Source organism: Helianthus annuus, chromosome 8 (genome assembly GCF_002127325.2).
Source record: "Helianthus annuus cultivar XRQ/B chromosome 8, HanXRQr2.0-SUNRISE, whole genome shotgun sequence".
NCBI classification, from domain to species: domain Eukaryota; kingdom Viridiplantae; phylum Streptophyta; class Magnoliopsida; order Asterales; family Asteraceae; genus Helianthus; species Helianthus annuus.
In genome coordinates this window covers 54,716,959-54,722,958 of record NC_035440.2, presented here as the reverse complement: position 1 = coordinate 54,722,958, position 6,000 = coordinate 54,716,959, and positions in this window count along the sequence as shown.

The following is a 6,000-nucleotide window of genomic DNA, read 5'->3' as shown; positions in this document are numbered from 1 at the left end:
ACAGTGTTGATTTTCTTCAAAGGGTGTGACTTCTTTGTTTGCTTCCCTTTTTGGCACGAGACACAGATATCTTGTAGATGAAAACTTCTCACAGGCACACCATTCACAAGATTATTTTTCACCAAATGGTTCATCTTTCTCAAGTGAATGTGTCCCATTCTTCTGTGCCAAGATATAGACTCCTTTTCCGTGGCTTTTGAGACAAAGCAAGTGACTTGTGCAGATGTTGTAATCGCTTGGCTCATGTCGAGAATATAAAGATCATTAACTCTCAGAGCCGATAAGAGAATCCATTCTTGTGGAATTTTGAATCCAGGTTTCAGCACATAGCAGCCGGCATCATCAAAATGCACGGTGAATTTCTTATCGCAGATTTGCGACACACTAAGAAGATTATGATCAATTTGCTTAACATAATTGATCTTATCGAAGCACACGATGCCATTTGAGATACTTCCCTCTCCAGTGATGAATCCGCCTTTGTCTCCCGCAAAAGCAACATACCCTCCTCTAATGTTTCTCACGTCGTATAGGAGTCGTAAGTCGCCAGTCATGTGCCTGGATGCTCCACTATCAACAATCCAATGACTATTAATAGTTCCTCCTAGAACATCCTGCACATGTCATGTAAAAACATCAGTTGAGGATGGGGACCCAAGCCTTAGTGGTCTTGGGTCGTCCCTGAGCATCTCGAAACGTGAGCTCGATCTGTTGATGGTTTTCAAACACATTAACTCCCCCTGAACTATCACTCTTTTTAGATCTCCAAGTTTGTCTTTGTTTACCAGATTGTGTATTATGTACAGTTTCTGACTTTAATGGTTGTGACAAACTAGGTTTTCTTTTAACCGTTTTGACTTCAGATTTTAAAGCCTTTTCAACAGCTTTGATGTTATGACGTCGTTGTTTCGTTTCTTGTTCCTTAACAGTTCTTTTATCATGTTTTGGAGAAACAGGACGACGTTGTGAGTGACCTTGTTCAGAAGGGGTTCTTTCAACAAAACTTGGTTTGGGCAAGTTTGTGCAGTCTTTAATGATGTGCCCAAACTTCCCACATTTGAAACAAGTTCTCCTTTCAACAAACTTAGGAGAACTTGATCGACTAACAGATGTCGAACCTGTAGAACCTGAGGTACTTGCTCTTTCATCACACCCGTTTGTGTGTTGGGTGTAATTGTTATCACTGTTACGTTTCAAAATCTTGACTTGTTGTACAAAATCAGTGTTTGATTTGTTTTCAAAAGTCTCAATTTTATCCGTACCTTTTGATACTACAAATTTAACATCTTTTGCTTTCTTCTTGTAGCGAGCTCCTTTTGATTCAACCTTAGCCTTTGGCTTTGGAGCTCGTTGTTGTTGTTTACCCTTAAAGGCAATTGGTTGTTGCTTTGTCGGTGACTTTTGGTTTCCAAATTGTTTTCTAATATCTGATTTTGGAACAGGATCACATTGTGTTACCACAACTCCTGGAATGGTCTTTCCCAAAAATTTATTCGTAGTATCTTCAAACACTTTGTCAATCAAGGATTGATTGACATTTTTGATTGGAAAAACTTTGTTTGAATAAATTTTACTATCACCGACCAAAGTATACAACACATTATCACCTTTAACAGCAAACATACTTTCCTTGTCATTCCTGACATCTTTGACAGGATCTATCACTTGCTTGGCAACAGGTTGCACGACAGGAGTAGGAGGATCACAAAGAATATGATTCTCAATTGGAATTTCTACTCCTTTCGTTTCATCAAGTGATTCATCCTTGTCACTCACATCTGATTCTGATTCATCATCCGATGTCTCATAGTCCTCAATAACTGGAGGACTTTGCTTCATGGATGATGATGTTTCTTGTTGCTTAGAGGATAAATTTTCCGGTTTGAACCCTAGGCCAGTAGCAAATTCCTCAACATCAAGAGGCACACTGGGTTCATACCGAGGCATTTCCTTCTCATCAGGCATCTTGGTATAATTGTTCATCAAAGGGGGCGGACATTTCTTATACCCTATGCCTTTCTGATTTCCCTTCGGTTGTTGAACATCGATGATGTGATCAAGCACAAATTGGGAGTTAGAATAACTATCCAATTTCTGTTTGATCGCATCATGCTCGCATTGGGCAATGGCTAATTGCTTCTTAGTTTCTTCCACAATGTTAATATATTCATTTATACTTACTTGCTTGTGGTAAACTACTTTGTTAACCTCGGTCACATTCTTCTTTAATGTTTCTATTACAGATTTAAATTCTTTTTCATTCCGAGTTAAAGCCATGTTCGCCTCTTTGCATTTCGACAGTTCAATAACCAAATTCTGATTATGACTATGAAGCTTTTCTGATTCAAGCTTCATATCAGCACATGATTTACAAACACTGGGAGCAGGAGGTTCAGAATTTACCTGACTGGAAGAGGCTGAACCGTTTGCCATAAAGGCAGTTTGAAAAGAAAAAGCTCCATCTTCAGAAAATAACTTCTCCATTTCCTTTGATGCAGTAGTCGCCTTCCTAATCAGAATTGATTTCTGATATTTAAGCTCATCAGCTTCATTCAGTAGATCTTGAATATCATCACCTCCTTCCTCCTTCACATCAGACTCTGAGTGATTATCCCCAGAAACAGAGCCTTCTTCATCAGAACTTCCAGAATAACCAGAACTGTCATCACTTCCAGAAGACTCTTCTTTATGAACATGCTCGATGATCTTTGCATAACAAGCTGTTCCACTTCTCTGATCATCATCACCAAACTGCACTGACCAGTCACATCCCTCATCAGCTTGAACAGCCAGAGCCCGATTGGGATTTGAAGTTCCAGGCTGGCCCTAATTGTTATTCACTGCCACCATCCTCCTCTCACGGTTTTCTTGCTGGGCATTCACATTTGTAGTACTCGTCTGGTTTCTGAAAGGGTTGTGATTGCCATGTTTTGTTGGTAGAGTGCACTCACGTTTGAAGTGCCCTTTATTACCACAGTTGAAGCATGTAACGGCGTTGATATCAAACCCATACTTCGTATCTTTCTTTCCTTCCAACGAAGTTCTACCAGTACGAGCCATGAAGTCTTTGGCCCTTCTAACCGCACTTGCAAAAGCCCACTTAATATCCATCAACTCCATTTCTTCCTTGTCGATCTGTTGATAATCTTCATTGGTCATGTTGATGTTTCCAAGCTGACCTGCTACCAAACCACAGTAAGCACTGACCATTGTATTAATAATTTCCATGTGCTCCTTAGCAACTTCAATGCTGAGGTGTGAAAGGTTTGAATTATCGACTCGGATTGTGTGAGGATTTTGAGGTTGAGGATTGTTTGTATAATGAGCCTGCTGTTGTTGTTGTGGAGGTTGGACTTGTGGCTGTGTTGGGACAGGAATGTACGACCTCGGATCAAAAGCTGGAGCAGCAGTTGATTGAGGAAACGGAAGAGAACTTGAACTTGTGTTGGACACAAATGCAGTTTGCAGCTTAGGTTGCTGAGCTGCAGCAGATCTTGCCAAAACATCGAACCCTGGAAGGTACATTTCTGTATTCTGAGGAGCGGGAGCTCGCTTTGCTTTCCTGATTTCTTCATCATTTTTATGTTCCAGCTTCTGAATGAACTCATAGATGTTAACAGTGTCTAGAGTTCCAGTATGCTTCAACAACTCAATAAACGAACTCCATTTTGGAGGCAAGGCGTCAGCAAACCTATTCACCATGTCTTGTTGAGTAGATACAACCCCATAAGCACACATTTCACTAATCAAATGATAGAACCGTGTTGTCATATCATTTAGAGTTTCGTTTTCCAAAAATTGAAACGATTCAAACTCTTTCTTCAACAAATCATGACGAGACTTTCGAGTAGCTGCATTGCCTTCTCCTCTAGCAACTAAGGCATCCCACAATGTTTTCGTGGTCTTGCAGTAGGAGAACTGATGATAGATATCTTTGTTGAGTGCTAGTGTAAGTGTAGCAAAGGCCTTTTTCTCCAATTCATAAGCCTTCTTGTCATTTTCCAGCATGTTAGCATAACCTTCTGAAGTGGACGCAACAACCTCTAGATTGGTATTGAATGCATTGATGAAACACGTCCAAAGATCGGTGCTTTGCCCCTGAACATATGTGTGAAAGCGATTTTTCCATGATGGAAAGTCATTCATATGATTCAGCTTTGGTGGACGATTGTTGCTTCCCGTTTCGCTTTCACTGATCAAAAGGTTTTGTATGCTTTGACTTTGATTGGATACCAAAGCCCATTGACTTGGACTGATTGATGGCGGTGGAAACATACTCTTTGCCCAAGCTGCAGCAGAAGTTAGTTCTTGACTAGATTGTGAGTCCAAACTCCAATCCCAAGGACTTGTACAACTCATTTTATCAAATACTAATAGGAAACCTAAACAAACACAAACTGTTAAATGCAAACAGACACGAATTGAAAGATACTGACTTGTTCGAAAGATCAAGATTTGTTCGAAGGATCAACAGTGTTCGAAAGATCACTGTTGAGTTTCGAGCAAAGACTTCGAAAGATTCACAATTTTGAAAGATCCTTATCTTTCGAACACAGATCTCGAAAGATTCACAATGAAAGATCCTTATCTTTCGAGCAAATATCACGAAGGATTTACAATGAAAGATCTTTATCTTTCGAACTCTAATCTCGAAAGATTCACAGTGAAAGATCCTTATCTTTCGAAAATGTATCCTTCGAAAAGATTCCAAGAACGAAAGATAATGCTTAGACTACTCGAAAGATGCTTATCTATCGAGCTGTCTTTGATCGAAAGATGGTCTTTCGATGTCGAAGGATATCTTTCGAATGCTCTGACACACCTGTCAAAAAGGTGACAGGTTGGTGAGAAAGGTGATTGGTTGGTGTACCAACTTTCGGCAGAAGGGATGTTCTGCACACGATTTTTTACCAACTTTTTGACTTTCAAATAAGATTTCCCAAAAAGGCAAACCTTATCCAACAAGTCCAGTCACCGGAGATAACCGGAATCTTGGCCGGAAATAACCAAAACTTTTAGAACAAGGTTTTTAAGTTACCCAACCCAACTTTGAACACTCCCGAAAGGTTTAGAACACGTTTTTCAGTTTAAAAATGCAAGAAAACCACCAAAAACGGGTGCTAAACCAAGTGTCCAAACACACCAAGAACTTGAACAAACCCGGTTTTAAACAAGGTAAAGAGCCACGGCTCTGATACCACTTGTAGGTCCCTCTCGGAGGATGACGAACCTAAACCTTGTTATACAAACCAACTAGCGAGTGCGGAATCCAAGCTAGCAAGCAAACCGGGATGAAGCAAGTATAAAGCACAACACACAAGGTTCACCGATTAACACCACTGTATTAATACGTATGAAGGTTCCGGTTACAAGCACAATGTTTACAAATCAAACTTGCAAACTCTCAAAGTGTGTGTGTGTGTTTCGGACAGAATGCTCTCAAAGAAACTCTCTATCTTTCTGTGTGCGTCTGTCTTTCTGTCTGTCTATCTGAAACACAACACAATGCATGGGTATTTATACACCCAGCCCAGCATGTCTTGTCCGAAGGATTCGATAGATGGTCGAAGGATCATCTATCGATTATAAGGTCTTCGAAGGATCTGCATTAACCTCGAAGGATGATCTATCGAATCATCCATCGAAGGTTCATCTTTCGAGTTCATCGAAGGATCAACATTATCCTTCGATGAGCATCCTTCGATCCAGACAAAAGACAACCATCTTTCTTACTGTTTGGCCAAGTCAAACTAGGAGGACAGTTGACTTGGTCAAACTTACATGACTAACAAGGACATCGTTTATAACGTGACCGAATACAGACAAAGTACAGACACAAGTGCACCAACAAATCTGCTAGGTTTGAGTCTTCCTACTGCACTTCACACATATCATTGGCCTTGCAAACCAATGGCGATCTCATTTTTTCTTATTTGCTACATATCAGGAATTTTACACTTACAAATGTATTACAAAGGTTTTACATACCCACTTTCACAT